At 44.8% G+C, this 19,732-nt stretch overlaps 1 long non-coding RNA gene across 1 annotated transcript in view; it reads right to left on the bottom strand.

The window, feature by feature from the left end:
* Positions 1 to 1,678: 1,678 nt before the first annotated feature.
* Positions 1,679 to 19,732, bottom strand: part of LOC127641841 (uncharacterized) — a 31,129-nt gene continuing 13,075 nt past the window's right edge. Inside the window, exons 2-3 of the long non-coding RNA XR_007970235.1 lie at positions 17,135 to 17,435; positions 1,679 to 1,790 (exon numbers count right to left, since the gene is read on the bottom strand). This is a non-coding gene — a long non-coding RNA (uncharacterized LOC127641841). The remainder of the gene's footprint in view (positions 1,791 to 17,134; positions 17,436 to 19,732) is intronic.

The raw sequence follows: 19,732 nt of genomic DNA, 5'->3' as shown, positions 1-19,732 counted from the left end.
ATCACCTCCAGCTGTTTCCCATTATTCCTCACCTGTGTTTAATTATCTCATTAGTCTTTGTGTATATAATGCCCTGATTTCTGTTCAGTAGTTGAACGTTTGTTTGTGGCTGTCCACCTGATCAGCTCTGCTGTCCTGGCCTTCTGCTGGACTTATTCAGTTCTTCTAGCCATCTGCCTGTGTTGCCTCTGTCATCTGTTCCCCATGTACTATATTTCCCATCATTACCTGATCTGATCACCTCCAGCTGTTTCCCATTATTCCTCACCTGTGTTTAATTATCTCATTAGTCTTTGTGTATATAATGCCCTGATTTCTGTTCAGTCCTGGTCATTTGTTGAATGTTATTAGACCTACCGTGATTTGCCCATGCCCTACGTGGATGTTTTTTCCTCTTTATATTATTGTTTTCTACCGTGGATTTCTACTTTCCTGGCCGTCTGCTGGACCTGCTCTGGTGTCGTGGCTGTCCACCTGATCAGCTCTGCTGTCCTGTCCTTCTGCTGGACTTGTTCTGTTCTTCTAGCCATCTGCCCGTGTTGCCTCTGTCATCTGTTCCCCATGTACTATATTTCCCATCATTACCTGATCTGATCACCTCCAGCTGTTTCCCATTATTCCTCACCTGTGTTTAATTATCTCATTAGTCTTTGTGTATATAATGCCCTGATATCTGTTCAGTAGTTGAATGTTCGTTTGTGGCTGTCCACCTGATCAGCTCTGCTGTCCTGGCCTTCTGCTGGACTTGTTCTGTTCTTCTAGCCATCTGCCTGTGTTGCCTCTGTCATCTGTTCCCCATGTACTATATTTCCCATCATTACCTGATCTGATCACCTCCAGCTGTTTCCCATTATTCCTCACCTGTGTTTAATTATCTCATTAGTCTTTGTGTATATAATGCCCTGATTTCTGTTCAGTATTGGTCAATATTTGAATGTTTGTGGCTTTCCACCTGTTCAACTCTGCTGTCCTGGCCTTCTGCTGGACTTATTCAGTTCTTCTAGCCATCTGCCTGTGTTGCCTCTGTCATCTGTTCCCCATGTACTATATTTCCCATCATTACCTGATCTGATCACCTCCAGCTGTTTCCCATTATTCCTCACCTGTGTTTAATTATCTCATTAGTCTTTGTGTATATAATGCCCTGATTTCTGTTCAGTAGTTGAACGTTTGTTTGTGGCTGTCCACCTGATCAGCTCTGCTGTCCTGGCCTTCTGCTGGACTTATTCAGTTCTTCTAGCCATCTGCCTGTGTTGCCTCTGTCATCTGTTCCCCATGTACTATATTTCCCATCATTACCTGATCTGATCACCTCCAGCTGTTTCCCATTATTCCTCACCTGTGTTTAATTATCTCATTAGTCTTTGTGTATATAATGCCCTGATTTCTGTTCAGTAGTTGAACGTTTGTTTGTGGCTGTCCACCTGATCAGCTCTGCTGTCCTGGCCTTCTGCTGGACTTATTCAGTTCTTCTAGCCATCTGCCTGTGTTGCCTCTGTCATCTGTTCCCCATGTACTATATTTCCCATCATTACCTGATCTGATCACCTCCAGCTGTTTCCCATTATTCCTCACCTGTGTTTAATTATCTCATTAGTCTTTGTGTATATAATGCCCTGATTTCTGTTCAGTCCTGGTCATTTGTTGAATGTTATTAGACCTACCGTGATTTGCCCATGCCCTACGAGGATGTTTTTTCCTCTTTATATTATTGTTTTCTACCGTGGATTTCTACTTTCCTGGCCGTCTACTGGACCTGCTCTGGTGTCTCTGGTGTCGTGGCTGTCCACCTGATCAGCTCTGCTGTCCTGGCCTTCTGCTGGACTTGTTCTGTTCTTCTAGCCATCTGCCTGTGTTGCCTCTGTCATCTGTTCCCCATGTACTATATTTCCCATCATTGCCTGATCTGATCACCTCCAGCTGTTTCCCATTATTCCTCACCTGTGTTTAATTATCTCATTAGTCTTTGTGTATATAATGCCCTGATATCTGTTCAGTAGTTGAATGTTTGTTTGTGGCTGTCCACCTGATCAGCTCTGCTGTCCTGGCCTTCTGCTGGACTTGCTCTGTTCTTCTAGCCATCTGCCTGACCTGCTCATGTCTCGTGGCGTTCCACCTGATCCTCTCTGGTCTCCTGGGCCTCCTGGCCATCTGCTTGATCTGCTCCAGTCTCACTGCTCTCCGACTTCATCTGGGCCATGTTCTCCTCATTCCCTTGCCTCTGGTGTGTTGCCTCTGTCATCTGTTCCCCATGTACTATATTTCCCATCATTACCTGATCTGATCACCTCCAGCTGTTTCCCATTATTCCTCACCTGTGTTTAATTATCTCATTAGTCTTTGTGTATATAATGCCCTGATTTCTGTTCAGTATTGGTCAATATTTGAATGTTTGTGGCTTTCCACCTGTTCAACTCTGCTGTCCTGGCCTTCTGCTGGACTTATTCAGTTCTTCTAGCCATCTGCCCGTGTTGCCTCTGTCATCTTTTCCCCATGTACTATATTTCCCATCATTACCTGATCTGATCACCTCCAGCTGTTTCCCATTATTCCTCACCTGTGTTTAATTATCTCATTAGTCTTTGTGTATATAATGCCCTGATTTCTGTTCAGTAGTTGAACGTTTGTTTTGTGGCTGTCCACCTGATCAGCTCTGCTGTCCTGGCCTTCTGCTGGACTTGTTCTGTTCTTCTAGCCATCTGCCTGTGTTGCCTCTGTCATCTGTTCCCCATGTACTATATTTCCCATCATTACCTGATCTGATCACCTCCAGCTGTTTCCCATTATTCCTCACCTGTGTTTAATTATCTCATTAGTCTTTGTGTATATAATGCCCTGATATCTGTTCAGTAGTTGAATGTTTGTTTGTGGCTGTCCACCTGATCAGCTCTCTGTCCTGGCCTTCTGCTGGACTTGCTCTGTTCTTCTAGCCATCTGCCTGACCTGCTCATGTCTCGTGGCGTTCCACGTGATCCTCTCTGGTCTCATGGGCCTCCTGGCCATCTGCTTGATCTGCTCCAGTCTCACTGCTCTCCGACTTCATCTGGGCCATGTTCTCCTCATTCCCTTGCCTCTGGTGTGTTAGATCTGTCATCTGTTCCCCATGTACTATATTTCCCATCATTACCTGATCTGATCACCTCCAGCTGTTTCCCATTATTCCTCACCTGTGTTTAATTATCTCATTAGTCTTTGTGTATATAATGCCCTGATTTCTGTTCAGTATTGGTCAATATTTGAATGTTTGTGGCTTTCCACCTGTTCAACTCTGCTGTCCTGGCCTTCTGCTGGACTTATTCAGTTCTTCTAGCCATCTGCCCGTGTTGCCTCTGTCATCTGTTCCCCATGTACTATATTTCCCATCATTACCTGATCTGATCACCTCCAGCTGTTTCCCATTATTCCTCACCTGTGTTTAATTATCTCATTAGTCTTTGTGTATATAATGCCCTGATTTCTGTTCAGTAGTTGAACGTTTGTTTGTGGCTGTCCACCTGATCAGCTCTGCTGTCCTGGCCTTCTGCTGGACTTGTTCTGTTCTTCTAGCCATCTGCCTGTGTTGCCTCTGTCATCTGTTCCCCATGTACTATATTTCCCATCATTACCTGATCTGATCACCTCCAGCTGTTTCCCATTATTCCTCACCTGTGTTTAATTATCTCATTAGTCTTTGTGTATATAATGCCCTGATTTCTGTTCAGTAGTTGAACGTTTGTTTGTGGCTGTACACCTGATCAGCTCTGCTGTCCTGGCCTTCTGCTGGACTTGCTCTGTTCTTCTAGCCATCTACCTGACCTGCTCATGTCTCGTGGCGTTCCACCTGATCCTCTCTGGTCTCCTGGGCCTCCTGGCAATCTGCTTGATCTGCTCCAGTCTCACTGCTCTCCGACTTCATCTGGGCCATGTTATCCTCATTCCCTTGCCTCTGGTGTGTTAGATCTGTCATCTGTTCCCCATGTACTATATTTCCAATCATTACCTGATCTGATCACCTCCAGCTGTTTCCCATTATTCCACACCTGTGTTTAATTATCTCATTAGTCTTTGTGTATATAATGCCCTGATTTCTGTTCAGTAGTTGAATGTTTGTTTGTGGCTGTCCACCTGATCAGCTCTGCTGTCCTGGCCTTCTGCTGGACTTATTCAGTTCTTCTAGCCATCTGCCTGTGTTGCCTCTGTCATCTGTTCCCCATGTACTATATTTCCCATCATTACCTGATCTGATCACCTCCAGCTGTTTCCCATTATTCCTCACCTGTGTTTAATTATCTCATTGGTCTTTGTGTATATAATGCCCTGATTTCTGTTCAGAAGTTGAATGTTCGTTTGTGGCTGTCCACCTGATCAGCTCTGCTGTCCTGGCCTTCTGCTGGACTTGTTCTGTTCTTCTAGCCATCTGCCTGTGTTGCCTCTGTCATCTGTTCCCCATGTACTATATTTCCCATCATTACCTGATCTGATCACCTCCAGCTGTTTCCCATTATTCCTCACCTGTGTTTAATTATCTCATTAGTCTTTGTGTATATAATGCCCTGATATCTGTTCAGTAGTTGAATGTTTGTTTGTGGCTGTCCACCTGATCAGCTCTGCTGTCCTGGCCTTCTGCTGGACTTGTTCTGTTCTTCTAGCCATCTGCCTGACCTGCTCATGTCTCGTGGCGTTCCACCTGATCCTCTCTGGTCTCCTGGGCCTCCTGGCCATCTGCTTGATCTGCTCCAGTCTCACTGCTCTCCGACTTCATCTGGGCCATGTTCTCCTCATTCCCTTGCCTCTGGTGTGTTAGATCTGTCATCTGTTCCCCATGTACTATATTTCCCATCATTACCTGATCTGATCACCTCCAGCTGTTTCCCATTATTCCTCACCTGTGTTTAATTATCTCATTAGTCTTTGTGTATATAATGCCCTGATTTCTGTTCAGTAGTTGAATGTTTGTTTGTGGCTGTCCACCTGATCAGCTCTGCTGTCCTGGCCTTCTGCTGGACTTATTCAGTTCTTCTAGCCATCTGCCTGTGTTGCCTCTGTCATCTGTTCCCCATGTACTATATTTCCCATCATTACCTGATCTGATCACCTCCAGCTGTTTCCCATTATTCCTCACCTGTGTTTAATTATCTCATTAGTCTTTGTGTATATAATGCCCTGATTTCTGTTCAGTATTGGTCAATATTTGAATGTTTGTGGCTTTCCACCTGTTCAACTCTGCTGTCCTGGCCTTCTGCTGGACTTATTCAGTTCTTCTAGCCATCTGCCTGTGTTGCCTCTGTCATCTGTTCCCCATGTACTATATTTCCCATCATTACCTGATCTGATCACCTCCAGCTGTTTCCCATTATTCCTCACCTGTGTTTAATTATCTCATTAGTCTTTGTGTATATAATGCCCTGATTTCTGTTCAGTAGTTGAACGTTTGTTTGTGGCTGTCCACCTGATCAGCTCTGCTGTCCTGGCCTTCTGCTGGACTTGTTCTGTTCTTCTAGCCATCTGCCTGTGTTGCCTCTGTCATCTGTTCCCCATGTACTATATTTCCCATCATTACCTGATCTGATCACCTCCAGCTGTTTCCCATTATTCCTCACCTGTGTTTAATTATCTCATTAGTCTTTGTGTATATAATGCCCTGATTTCTATTCAGTAGTTGAACGTTTGTTTGTGGCTGTCCACCTGATCAGCTCTGCTGTCCTGGCCTTCTGCTGGACTTGTTCTGTTCTTCTAGCCATCTGCCTGTGTTGCCTCTGTCATCTGTTCCCCATGTACTATATTTCCCATCATTACCTGATCTGATCACCTCCAGCTGTTTCCCATTATTCCTCACCTGTGTTTAATTATCTCATTAGTCTTTGTGTATATAATGCCCTGATTTCTGTTCAGTAGTTGAACGTTTGTTTGTGGCTGTACACCTGATCAGCTCTGCTGTCCTGGCCTTCTGCTGGACTTGCTCTGTTCTTCTAGCCATCTACCTGACCTGCTCATGTCTCGTGGCGTTCCACCTGATCCTCTCTGGTCTCCTGGGCCTCCTGGCAATCTGCTTGATCTGCTCCAGTCTCACTGCTCTCCGACTTCATCTGGGCCATGTTCTCCTCATTCCCTTGCCTCTGGTGTGTTAGATCTGTCATCTGTTCCCCATGTACTATATTTCCAATCATTACCTGATCTGATCACCTCCAGCTGTTTCCCATTATTCCACACCTGTGTTTAATTATCTCATTAGTCTTTGTGTATATAATGCCCTGATTTCTGTTCAGTAGTTGAATGTTTGTTTGTGGCTGTCCACCTGATCAGCTCTGCTGTCCTGGCCTTCTGCTGGACTTATTCAGTTCTTCTAGCCATCTGCCTGTGTTGCCTCTGTCATCTGTTCCCCATGTACTATATTTCCCATCATTACCTGATCTGATCACCTCCAGCTGTTTCCCATTATTCCTCACCTGTGTTTAATTATCTCATTAGTCTTTGTGTATATAATGCCCTGATTTCTGTTCAGAAGTTGAACGTTTGTTTGTGGCTGTCCACCTGATCAGCTCTGCTGTCCTGGCCTTCTGCTGGACTTATTCAGTTCTTCTAGCCATCTGCCTGTGTTGCCTCTGTCATCTGGTCCCCATGTACTATATTTCCCATCATTACCTGATCTGATCACCTCCAGCTGTTTCCCATTATTCCTCACCTGTGTTTAATTATCTCATTAGTCTTTGTGTATATAATGCCCTGATATCTGTTCAGTAGTTGAATGTTCGTTTGTGGCTGTCCACCTGATCAGCTCTGCTATCCTGGCCTTCTGCTGGACTTGTTCTGTTCTTCTAGCCATCTGCCTGACCTGCTCATGTCTCGTGGCGTTCCACCTGATCCTCTCTGGTCTCCTGGGCCTCCTGGCCATCTGCTTGATCTGCTCCAGTCTCACTGCTCTCCGACTTCATCTGGGCCATGTTCTCCTCATTCCCTTGCCTCAGGTGTGTTAGATCTGTCATCTGTTCCCCATGTACTATATTTCCCATCATTACCTGATCTGATCACCTCCAGCTGTTTCCCATTATTCCTCACCTGTGTTTAATTATCTCATTAGTCTTTGTGTATATAATGCCCTGATTTCTGTTCAGTAGTTGAATGTTTGTTTGTGGCTGTCCACCTGATCAGCTCTGCTGTCCTGGCCTTCTGCTGGACTTATTCAGTTCTTCTAGCCATCTGCCTGTGTTGCCTCTGTCATCTGTTCCCCATGTACTATATTTCCCATCATTACCTGATCTGATCACCTCCAGCTGTTTCCCATTATTCCTCACCTGTGTTTAATTATCTCATTAGTCTTTGTGTATATAATGCCCTGATTTCTGTTCAGTATTGGTCAATATTTGAATGTTTGTGGCTTTCCACCTGTTCAACTCTGCTGTCCTGGCCTTCTGCTGGACTTATTCAGTTCTTCTAGCCATCTGCCTGTGTTGCCTCTGTCATCTGTTCCCCATGTACTATATTTCCCATCATTACATGATCTGATCACCTCCAGCTGTTTCCCATTATTCCTCACCTGTGTTTAATTATCTCATTAGTCTTTGTGTATATAATGCCCTGATTTCTGTTCAGTCCTGGTCATTTGTTGAATGTTATTAGACCTACCGTGATTTGCCCATGCCCTACGTGGATGTTTTTTCCTCATTATATTATTGTTTTCTACCGTGGATTTCTACTTTCCTGGCCGTCTACTGGACCTGCTCTGGTGTCGTGGCTGTCCACCTGATCAGCTCTGCTGTCCTGTCCTTCTGCTGGACTTGTTCTGTTCTTCTAGCCATCTGCCCGTGTTGCCTCTGTCATCTGTTCCCCATGTACTATATTTCCCATCATTACCTGATCTGATCACCTCCAGCTGTTTCCCATTATTCCTCACCTGTGTTTAATTATCTCATTAGTCTTTGTGTATATAATGCCCTGATTTCTGTTCAGTATTGGTCAATATTTGAATGTTTGTGGCTTTCCACCTGTTCAACTCTGCTGTCCTGGCCTTCTGCTGGACTTATTCAGTTCTTCTAGCCATCTGCCTGTGTTGCCTCTGTCATCTGTTCCCCATGTACTATATTTCCCATCATTACCTGATCTGATCACCTCCAGCTGTTTCCCATTATTCCTCACCTGTGTTTAATTATCTCATTAGTCTTTGTGTATATAATGCCCTGATATCTGTTCAGTAGTTGAATGTTTGTTTGTGGCTGTCCACCTGATCAGCTCTGCTGTCCTGGCCTTCTGCTGGACTTGCTCTGTTCTTCTAGCCATCTGCCTGACCTGCTCATGTCTCGTGGCGTTCCACCTGATCCTCTCTGGTCTCTTGGGCCTCCTGGCCATCTGCTTGATCTGCTCCAGTCTCACTGCTCTCCGACTTCATCTGGGCCATGTTCTCCTCATTCCCTTGCCTCTGGTGTGTTAGATCTGTCGTCTGTTCCCCATGTACTATATTTCCCATCATTACCTGATCTGATCACCTCCAGCTGTTTCCCATTATTCCTCACCTGTGTTTAATTATCTCATTAGTCTTTGTGTATATAATGCCCTGATTTCTGGTCAGTCCTGGTCATTTGTTGAATGTTATTAGACCTACCGTGATTTGCCCATGCCCTACGTGGATGTTTTTTCCTCTTTATATTATTGTTTTCTACCGTGGATTTCTACTTTCCTGGCCGTCTACTGGACCTGCTCTGGTGTCTCTGGTGTCGTGGCTGTCCACCTGATCAGCTCTGCTGTCCTGGCCTTCTGCTGGACTTGTTCTGTTCTTCTAGCCATCTGCCTGTGTTGCCTCTGTCATCTGTTCCCCATGTACTATATTTCCCATCATTACCTGATCTGATCACCTCCAGCTGTTTCCCATTATTCCTCACCTGTGTTTAATTATCTCATTAGTCTTTGTGTATATAATGCCCTGATATCTGTTCAGTAGTTGAATGTTTGTTTGTGGCTGTCCACCTGATCAGCTCTGCTGTCCTGGCCTTCTGCTGGACTTGTTCTGTTCTTCTAGCCATCTGCCTGACCTGCTCATGTCTCGTGGCGTTCCACCTGATCCTCTCTGGTCTCCTGGGCCTCCTGGCCATCTGCTTGATCTGCTCCAGTCTCACTGCTCTCCGACTTCATCTGGGCCATGTTCTCCTCATTCCCTTGCCTCAGGTGTGTTAGATCTGTCATCTGTTCCCCATGTACTATATTTCCCATCATTACCTGATCTGATCACCTCCAGCTGTTTCCCATTATTCCTCACCTGTGTTTAATTATCTCATTAGTCTTTGTGTATATAATGCCCTGATTTCTGTTCAGTATTGGTCAATATTTGAATGTTTGTGGCTTTCCACCTGTTCAACTCTGCTGTCCTGGCCTTCTGCTGGACTTATTCAGTTCTTCTAGCCATCTGCCTGTGTTGCCTCTGTCATCTGTTCCCCATGTACTATATTTCCCATCATTACCTGATCTGATCACCTCCAGCTGTTTCCCATTATTCCTCACCTGTGTTTAATTATCTCATTAGTCTTTGTGTATATAATGCCCTGATATCTGTTCAGTAGTTGAATGTTTGTTTGTGGCTGTCCACCTGATCAGCTCTGCTGTCCTGGCCTTCTGCTGGACTTGCTCTGTTCTTCTAGCCATCTGCCTGACCTGCTCATGTCTCGTGGCGTTCCACCTGATCCTCTCTGGTCTCTTGGGCCTCCTGGCCATCTGCTTGATCTGCTCCAGTCTCACTGCTCTCCGACTTCATCTGGGCCATGTTCTCCTCATTCCCTTGCCTCTGGTGTGTTAGATCTGTCATCTGTTCCCCATGTACTATATTTCCCATCATTACCTGATCTGATCACCTCCAGCTGTTTCCCATTATTCCTCACCTGTGTTTAATTATCTCATTAGTCTTTGTGTATATAATGCCCTGATTTCTGGTCAGTCCAGTCATTTGTTGAATGTTATGACCACGTGATTTGCCCTACGTGGATGTTTTCCTTTTATTGTTTTCCGTGATTTCTTTCTGGCACTCTGACCTGCTCTGATGTCTCTGGCTGTCACCTGATCAGCCTCTGCTGCTGGACTTGTTCTGTTCTTCTAGCCATCTGCCTGTGTTGCCTCTGTCATCTGTTCCCCATGTACTATATTTCCCATCATTACCTGATCTGATCACCTCCAGCTGTTTCCCATTATTCCTCACCTGTGTTTAATTATCTCATTAGTCTTTGTGTATATAATGCCCTGATTTCTGTTCAGTATTGGTCAATATTTGAATGTTTGTGGCTTTCCACCTGTTCAACTCTGCTGTCCTGGCCTTCTGCTGGACTTATTCAGTTCTTCTAGCCATCTGCCCGTGTTGCCTCTGTCATCTGTTCCCCATGTACTATATTTCCCATCATTACCTGATCTGATCACCTCCAGCTGTTTCCCATTATTCCTCACCTGTGTTTAATTATCTCATTAGTCTTTGTGTATATAATGCCCTGATTTCTGTTCAGTAGTTGAACGTTTGTTTGTGGCTGTCCACCTGATCAGCTCTGCTGTCCTGGCCTTCTGCTGGACTTGTTCTGTTCTTCTAGCCATCTGCCTGTGTTGCCTCTGTCATCTGTTCCCCATGTACTATATTTCCCATCATTACCTGATCTGATCACCTCCAGCTGTTTCCCATTATTCCTCACCTGTGTTTAATTATCTCATTAGTCTTTGTGTATATAATGCCCTGATTTCTGTTCAGTAGTTGAACGTTTGTTTGTGGCTGTCCACCTGATCAGCTCTGCTGTCCTGGCCTTCTGCTGGACTTGCTCTGTTCTTCTAGCCATCTACCTGACCTGCTCATGTCTCGTGGCGTTCCACCTGATCCTCTCTGGTCTCCTGGGCCTCCTGGCCATCTGCTTGATCTGCTCCAGTCTCACTGCTCTCCGACTTCATCTGGGCCATGTTCTCCTCATTCCCTTGCCTCTGGTGTGTTAGATCTGTCATCTGTTCCCCATGTACTATATTTCCAATCATTACCTGATCTGATCACCTCCAGCTGTTTCCCATTATTCCACACCTGTGTTTAATTATCTCATTAGTCTTTGTGTATATAATGCCCTGATTTCTGTTCAGTAGTTGAATGTTTGTTTGTGGCTGTCCACCTGATCAGCTCTGCTGTCCTGGCCTTCTGCTGGACTTATTCAGTTCTTCTAGCCATCTGCCTGTGTTGCCTCTGTCATCTGTTCCCCATGTACTATATTTCCCATCATTACCTGATCTGATCACCTCCAGCTGTTTCCCATTATTCCTCACCTGTGTTTAATTATCTCATTAGTCTTTGTGTATATAATGCCCTGATTTCTGTTCAGTATTGGTCAATATTTGAATGTTTGTGGCTTTCCACCTGTTCAACTCTGCTGTCCTGGCCTTCTGCTGGACTTATTCAGTTCTTCTAGCCATCTGCCTGTGTTGCCTCTGTCATCTGTTCCCCATGTACTATATTTCCCATCATTACCTGATCTGATCACCTCCAGCTGTTTCCCATTATTCCTCACCTGTGTTTAATTATCTCATTAGTCTTTGTGTATATAATGCCCTGATTTCTGTTCAGTCCTGGTCATTTGTTGAATGTTATTAGACCTACCGTGATTTGCCCATGCCCTAAGTGGATGTTTTTTCCTCTTTATATTATTGTTTTCTACCGTGGATTTCTACTTTCCTGGCCGTCTACTGGACCTGCTCTGGTGTCTCTGGTGTCGTGGCTGTCCACCTGATCAGCTCTGCTGTCCTGGCCTTCTGCTGGACTTGTTCTGTTCTTCTAGCCATCTGCCTGTGTTGCCTCTGTCATCTGTTCCCCATGTACTATATTTCCCATCATTACCTGATCTGATCACCTCCAGCTGTTTCCCATTATTCCTCACCTGTGTTTAATTATCTCATTAGTCTTTGTGTATATAATGCCCTGATATCTGTTCAGTAGTTGAATGTTTGTTTGTGGCTGTCCACCTGATCAGCTCTGCTGTCCTGGCCTTCTGCTGGACTTGCTCTGTTCTTCTAGCCATCTGCCTGACCTGCTCATGTCTCGTGGCGTTCCACGTGATCCTCTCTGGTCTCATGGGCCTCCTGGCCATCTGCTTGATCTGCTCCAGTCTCACTGCTCTCCGACTTCATCTGGGCCATGTTCTCCTCATTCCCTTGCCTCTGGTGTGTTAGATCTGTCATCTGTTCCCCATGTACTATATTTCCCATCATTACCTGATCTGATCACCTCCAGCTGTTTCCCATTATTCCTCACCTGTGTTTAATTATCTCATTAGTCTTTGTGTATATAATGCCCTGATTTCTGTTCAGTATTGGTCAATATTTGAATGTTTGTGGCTTTCCACCTGTTCAACTCTGCTGTCCTGGCCTTCTGCTGGACTTATTCAGTTCTTCTAGCCATCTGCCCGTGTTGCCTCTGTCATCTGTTCCCCATGTACTATATTTCCCATCATTACCTGATCTGATCACCTCCAGCTGTTTCCCATTATTCCTCACCTGTGTTTAATTATCTCATTAGTCTTTGTGTATATAATGCCCTGATTTCTGTTCAGTAGTTGAACGTTTGTTTGTGGCTGTCCACCTGATCAGCTCTGCTGTCCTGGACTTCTGCTGGACTTGTTCTGTTCTTCTAGCCATCTGACTGTGTTGCCTCTGTCATCTGTTCCCCATGTACTATATTTCCCATCATTACCTGATCTGATCACCTCCAGCTGTTTCCCATTATTCCTCACCTGTGTTTAATTATCTCATTAGTCTTTGTGTATATAATGCCCTGATTTCTGTTCAGTAGTTGAACGTTTGTTTGTGGCTGTCCACCTGATCAGCTCTGCTGTCCTGGCCTTCTGCTGGACTTGTTCTGTTCTTCTAGCCATCTGCCTGTGTTGCCTCTGTCATCTGTTCCCCATGTACTATATTTCCCATCATTACCTGATCTGATCACCTCCAGCTGTTTCCCATTATTCCTCACCTGTGTTTAATTATCTCATTAGTCTTTGTGTATATAATGCCCTGATTTCTGTTCAGTAGTTGCAATGTTTGTTTGTGGCTGTCCACCTGATCAGCTCTGCTGTCCTGGCCTTCTGCTGGACTTATTCAGTTCTTCTAGCCATCTGCCTGTGTTGCCTCTGTCATCTGTTCCCCATGTACTATATTTCCCATCATTACCTGATCTGATCACCTCCAGCTGTTTCCCATTATTCCTCACCTGTGTTTAATTATCTCATTAGTCTTTGTGTATATAATGCCCTGATTTCTGTTCAGTAGTTGAATGTTTGTTTGTGGCTGTCCACCTGATCAGCTCTGCTGTCCTGGCCTTCTGCTGGACTTGCTCTGTTCTTCTAGCCATCTACCTGACCTGCTCATGTCTCGTGGCGTTCCACCTGATCCTCTCTGGTCTCCTGGGCCTCCTGGCCATCTGCTTGATCTGCTCCAGTCTCACTGCTCTCCGACTTCATCTGGGCCATGTTCTCCTCATTCCCTTGCCTCTGGTGTGTTAGATCTGTCATCTGTTCCCCATGTACTATATTTCCAATCATTACCTGATCTGATCACCTCCAGCTGTTTCCCATTATTCCACACCTGTGTTTAATTATCTCATTAGTCTTTGTGTATATAATGCCCTGATTTCTGTTCAGTAGTTGAATGTTTGTTTGTGGCTGTCCACCTGATCAGCTCTGCTGTCCTGGCCTTCTGCTGGACTTATTCAGTTCTTCTAGCCATCTGCCTGTGTTGCCTCTGTCATCTGTTCCCCATGTACTATATTTCCCATCATTACCTGATCTGATCACCTCCAGCTGTTTCCCATTATTCCTCACCTGTGTTTAATTATCTCATTAGTCTTTGTGTATATAATGCCCTGATTTCTGTTCAGTATTGGTCAATATTTGAATGTTTGTGGCTTTCCACCTGTTCAACTCTGCTGTCCTGGCCTTCTGCTGGACTTATTCAGTTCTTCTAGCCATCTGCCTGTGTTGCCTCTGTCATCTGTTCCCCATGTACTATATTTCCCATCATTACCTGATCTGATCACCTCCAGCTGTTTCCCATTATTCCTCACCTGTGTTTAATTATCTCATTAGTCTTTGTGTATATAATGCCCTGATATCTGTTCAGTAGTTGAATGTTTGTTTGTGGCTGTCCACCTGATCAGCTCTGCTGTCCTGGCCTTCTGCTGGACTTGCTCTGTTCTTCTAGCCATCTGCCTGACCTGCTCATGTCTCGTGGCGTTCCACCTGATCCTCTCTGGTCTCCTGGGCCTCCTGGCCATCTGCTTGATCTGCTCCAGTTTCACTGCTCTCCGACTTCATCTGGGCCATGTTCTCCTCATTCCCTTGCCTCTGGTGTGTTAGATCTGTCATCTGTTCCCCATGTACTATATTTCCCATCATTACCTGATCTGATCACCTCCAGCTGTTTCCCATTATTCCTCACCTGTGTTTAATTATCTCATTAGTCTTTGTGTATATAATGCCCTGATTTCTGTTCAGTATTGGTCAATATTTGAATGTTTGTGGCTTTCCACCTGTTCAACTCTGCTGTCCTGGCCTTCTGCTGGACTTATTCAGTTCTTCTAGCCATCTGCCTGTGTTGCCTCTGTCATCTGTTCCCCATGTACTATATTTCCCATCATTACCTGATCTGATCACCTCCAGCTGTTTCCCATTATTCCTCACCTGTGTTTAATTATCTCATTAGTCTTTGTGTATATAATGCCCTGATTTCTGTTCAGTAGTTGAACGTTTGTTTGTGGCTGTCCACCTGATCAGCTCTGCTGTCCTGGCCTTCTGCTGGACTTGTTCTGTTCTTCTAGCCATCTGCCTGTGTTGCCTCTGTCATCTGTTCCCCATGTACTATATTTCCCATCATTACCTGATCTGATCACCTCCAGCTGTTTCCCATTATTCCTCACCTGTGTTTAATTATCTCATTAGTCTTTGTGTATATAATGCCCTGATTTCTGTTCAGTAGTTGAACGTTTGTTTGTGGCTGTCCACCTGATCAGCTCTGCTGTCCTGGCCTTCTGCTGGACTTGTTCTGTTCTTCTAGCCATCTGCCTGTGTTGCCTCTGTCATCTGTTCCCCATGTACTATATTTCCCATCATTACCTGATCTGATCACCTCCAGCTGTTTCCCATTATTCCTCACCTGTGTTTAATTATCTCATTAGTCTTTGTGTATATAATGCCCTGATTTCTGTTCAGTATTGGTCAATATTTGAATGTTTGTGGCTTTCCACCTGTTCAACTCTGCTGTCCTGGCCTTCTGCTGGACTTATTCAGTTCTTCTAGCCATCTGCCTGTGTTGCCTCTGTCATCTGTTCCCCATGTACTATATTTCCCATCATTACCTGATCTGATCACCTCCAGCTGTTTCCCATTATTCCTCACCTGTGTTTAATTATCTCATTAGTCTTTGTGTATATAATGCCCTGATTTCTGTTCAGTAGTTGAACGTTTGTTTGTGGCTGTCCACCTGATCAGCTCTGCTGTCCTGGCCTTCTGCTGGACTTGTTCTGTTCTTCTAGCCATCTGCCTGTGTTGCCTCTGTCATCTGTTCCCCATGTACTATATTTCCCATCATTACCTGATCTGATCACCTCCAGCTGTTTCCCATTATTCCTCACCTGTGTTTAATTATCTCATTAGTCTTTGTGTATATAATGCCCTGATTTCTGTTCAGTAGTTGAACGTTTGTTTGTGGCTGTCCACCTGATCAGCTCTGCTGTCCTGGCCTTCTGCTGGACTTGTTCTGTTCTTCTAGCCATCTGCCTGTGTTGCCTCTGTCATCTGTTCCCCATGTACTATATTTCCCATCATTACCTGATCTGATCACCTCCAGCTGTTTCCCATTATTCCTCACCTGTGTTTAATTATCTCATTAGTCTTTGTGTATATAATGCCCTGATTTCTGTTCAGTATTGGTCAATATTTGAATGTTTGTGGCTTTCCACCTGTTCAACTCTGCTGTCCTGGCCTTCTGCTGGACTTATTCAGTTCTTCTAGCCATCTGCCTGTGTTGCCTCTGTCATCTGTTCCCCATGTACTATATTTCCCATCATTACCTGATCTGATCACCTCCAGCTGTTTCCCATTATTCCTCACCTGTGTTTAATTATCTCATTAGTCTTTGTGTATATAATGCCCTGATTTCTGTTCAGTAGTTGAACGTTTGTTTGTGGCTGTCCACCTGATCAGCTCTGCTGTCCTGGCCTTCTGCTGGACTTGCTCTGTTCTTCTAGCCATCTACCTGACCTGCTCATGTCTCGTGGCGTTCCACCTGATCCTCTGGCTCTGGTCTCCTGGCCATCTGCTTGATCTGCTCCAGTCTCACTGCTCTCCGACTTCATCTGGGCCATGTTCTCCTCATTCCCTTGCCTCTGGTGTGTTAGATCTGTCATCTGTTCCCCATGTACTATATTTCCAATCATTACCTGATCTGATCACCTCCAGCTGTTTCCCATTATTCCACACCTGTGTTTAATTATCTCATTAGTCTTTGTGTATATAATGCCCTGATTTCTGTTCAGTAGTTGAATGTTTGTTTGTGGCTGTCCACCTGATCAGCTCTGCTGTCCTGGCCTTCTGCTGGACTTATTCAGTTCTTCTAGCCATCTGCCTGTGTTGCCTCTGTCATCTGTTCCCCATGTACTATATTTCCCATCATTACCTGATCTGATCACCTCCAGCTGTTTCCCATTATTCCTCACCTGTGTTTAATTATCTCATTAGTCTTTGTGTATATAATGCCCTGATTTCTGTTCAGTATTGGTCAATATTTGAATGTTTGTGGCTTTCCACCTGTTCAACTCTGCTGTCCTGGCCTTCTGCTGGACTTATTCAGTTCTTCTAGCCATCTGCCTGTGTTGCCTCTGTCATCTGTTCCCCATGTACTATATTTCCCATCATTACCTGATCTGATCACCTCCAGCTGTTTCCCATTATTCCTCACCTGTGTTTAATTATCTCATTAGTCTTTGTGTATATAATGCCCTGATTTCTGTTCAGTCCTGGTCATTTGTTGAATGTTATTAGACCTACCGTGATTTGCCCATGCCCTAAGTGGATGTTTTTCCTCTTTATATTATTGTTTTCTACCGTGGATTTCTACTTTCCTGGCCGTCTACTGGACCTGCTCTGGTGTCTCTGGTGTCGTGGCTGTCCACCTGATCAGCTCTGCTGTCCTGGCCTTCTGCTGGACTTGTTCTGTTCTTCTAGCCATCTGCCTGTGTTGCCTCTGTCATCTGTTCCCCATGTACTATATTTCCCATCATTACCTGATCTGATCACCTCCAGCTGTTTCCCATTATTCCTCACCTGTGTTTAATTATCTCATTAGTCTTTGTGTATATAATGCCCTGATATCTGTTCAGTAGTTGAATGTTTGTTTGTGGCTGTCCACCTGATCAGCTCTGCTGTCCTGGCCTTCTGCTGGACTTGCTCTGTTCTTCTAGCCATCTGCCTGACCTGCTCATGTCTCGTGGCGTTCCACGTGATCCTCTCTGGTCTCATGGGCCTCCTGGCCATCTGCTTGATCTGCTCCAGTCTCACTGCTCTCCGACTTCATCTGGGCCATGTTCTCCTCATTCCCTTGCCTCTGGTGTGTTAGATCTGTCATCTGTTCCCCATGTACTATATTTCCCATCATTACCTGATCTGATCACCTCCAGCTGTTTCCCATTATTCCTCACCTGTGTTTAATTATCTCATTAGTCTTTGTGTATATAATGCCCTGATTTCTGTTCAGTATTGGTCAATATTTGAATGTTTGTGGCTTTCCACCTGTTCAACTCTGCTGTCCTGGCCTTCTGCTGGACTTATTCAGTTCTTCTAGCCATCTGCCCGTGTTGCCTCTGTCATCTGTTCCCCATGTACTATATTTCCCATCATTACCTGATCTGATCACCTCCAGCTGTTTCCCATTATTCCTCACCTGTGTTTAATTATCTCATTAGTCTTTGTGTATATAATGCCCTGATTTCTGTTCAGTAGTTGAACGTTTGTTTGTGGCTGTCCACCTGATCAGCTCTGCTGTCCTGGACTTCTGCTGGACTTGTTCTGTTCTTCTAGCCATCTGCCTGTGTTGCCTCTGTCATCTGTTCCCCATGTACTATATTTCCCATCATTACCTGATCTGATCACCTCCAGCTGTTTCCCATTATTCCTCACCTGTGTTTAATTATCTCATTAGTCTTTGTGTATATAATGCCCTGATTTCTGTTCAGTAGTTGAACGTTTGTTTGTGGCTGTCCACCTGATCAGCTCTGCTGTCCTGGCCTTCTGCTGGACTTGTTCTGTTCTTCTAGCCATCTGCCTGTGTTGCCTCTGTCATCTGTTCCCCATGTACTATATTTCCCATCATTACCTGATCTGATCACCTCCAGCTGTTTCCCATTATTCCTCACCTGTGTTTAATTATCTCATTAGTCTTTGTGTATATAATGCCCTGATATCTGTTCAGTAGTTGAATCTTTGTTTGTGGCTGTCCACCTGATCAGCTCTGCTGTCCTGGCCTTCTGCTGGACTTGTTCTGTTCTTCTAGCCATCTGCCTGTGTTGCCTCTGTCATCTGTTCCCCATGTACTATATTTCCCATCATTACCTGATCTGATCACCTCCAGCTGTTTCCCATTATTCCTCACCTGTGTTTAATTATCTCATTAGTCTTTGTGTATATAATGCCCTGATTTCTGTTCAGTATTGGTCAATATTTGAATGTTTGTGGCTTTCCACCTGTTCAACTCTGCTGTCCTGGCCTTCTGCTGGACTTATTCAGTTCTTCTAGCCATCTGCCTGTGTTGCCTCTGTCATCTGTTCCCCATGTACTATATTTCCCATCATTACCTGATCTGATCACCTCCAGCTGTTTCCCATTATTCCTCACCTGTGTTTAATTATCTCATTAGTCTTTGTGTATATAATGCCCTGATTTCTGTTCAGTATTGGTCAATATTTGAATGTTTGTGGCTTTCCACCTGTTCAACTCTGCTGTCCTGGCCTTCTGCTGGACTTATTCAGTTCTTCTAGCCATCTGCCTGTGTTGCCTCTGTCATCTGTTCCCCATGTACTATATTTCCCATCATTACCTGATCTGATCACCTCCAGCTGTTTCCCATTATTCCTCACCTGTGTTTAATTATCTCATTAGTCTTTGTGTATATAATGCCCTGATTTCTGTTCAGTCCTGGTCATTTGTTGAATGTTATTAGACCTACCGTGATTTGCCCATGCCCTAAGTGGATGTTTTTTCCTCTTTATATTATTGTTTTCTACCGTGGATTTCTACTTTCCTGGCCGTCTACTGGACCTGCTCTGGTGTCTCTGGTGTCGTGGCTGTCCACCTGATCAGCTCTGCTGTCCTGGCCTTCTGCTGGACTTGTTCTGTTCTTCTAGCCATCTGCCTGTGTTGCCTCTGTCATCTGTTCCCCATGTACTATATTTCCCATCATTACCTGATCTGATCACCTCCAGCTGTTTCCCATTATTCCTCACCTGTGTTTAATTATCTCATTAGTCTTTGTGTATATAATGCCCTGATATCTGTTCAGTAGTTGAATGTTTGTTTGTGGCTGTCCACCTGATCAGCTCTGCTGTCCTGGCCTTCTGCTGGACTTGCTCTGTTCTTCTAGCCATCTGCCTGACCTGCTCATGTCTCGTGGCGTTCCACCTGATCCTCTCTGGTCTCATGGGCCTCCTGGCCATCTGCTTGATCTGCTCCAGTCTCACTGCTCTCCGACTTCATCTGGGCCATGTTCTCCTCATTCC

Source organism: Xyrauchen texanus, unplaced genomic scaffold (genome assembly GCF_025860055.1).
Source record: "Xyrauchen texanus isolate HMW12.3.18 unplaced genomic scaffold, RBS_HiC_50CHRs HiC_scaffold_184, whole genome shotgun sequence".
Classification (NCBI taxonomy): domain Eukaryota; kingdom Metazoa; phylum Chordata; class Actinopteri; order Cypriniformes; family Catostomidae; genus Xyrauchen; species Xyrauchen texanus.
The sequence above is the reverse complement of the archived record's forward strand: the minus strand, read 5'-3'. Positions and strand labels throughout refer to the sequence as shown.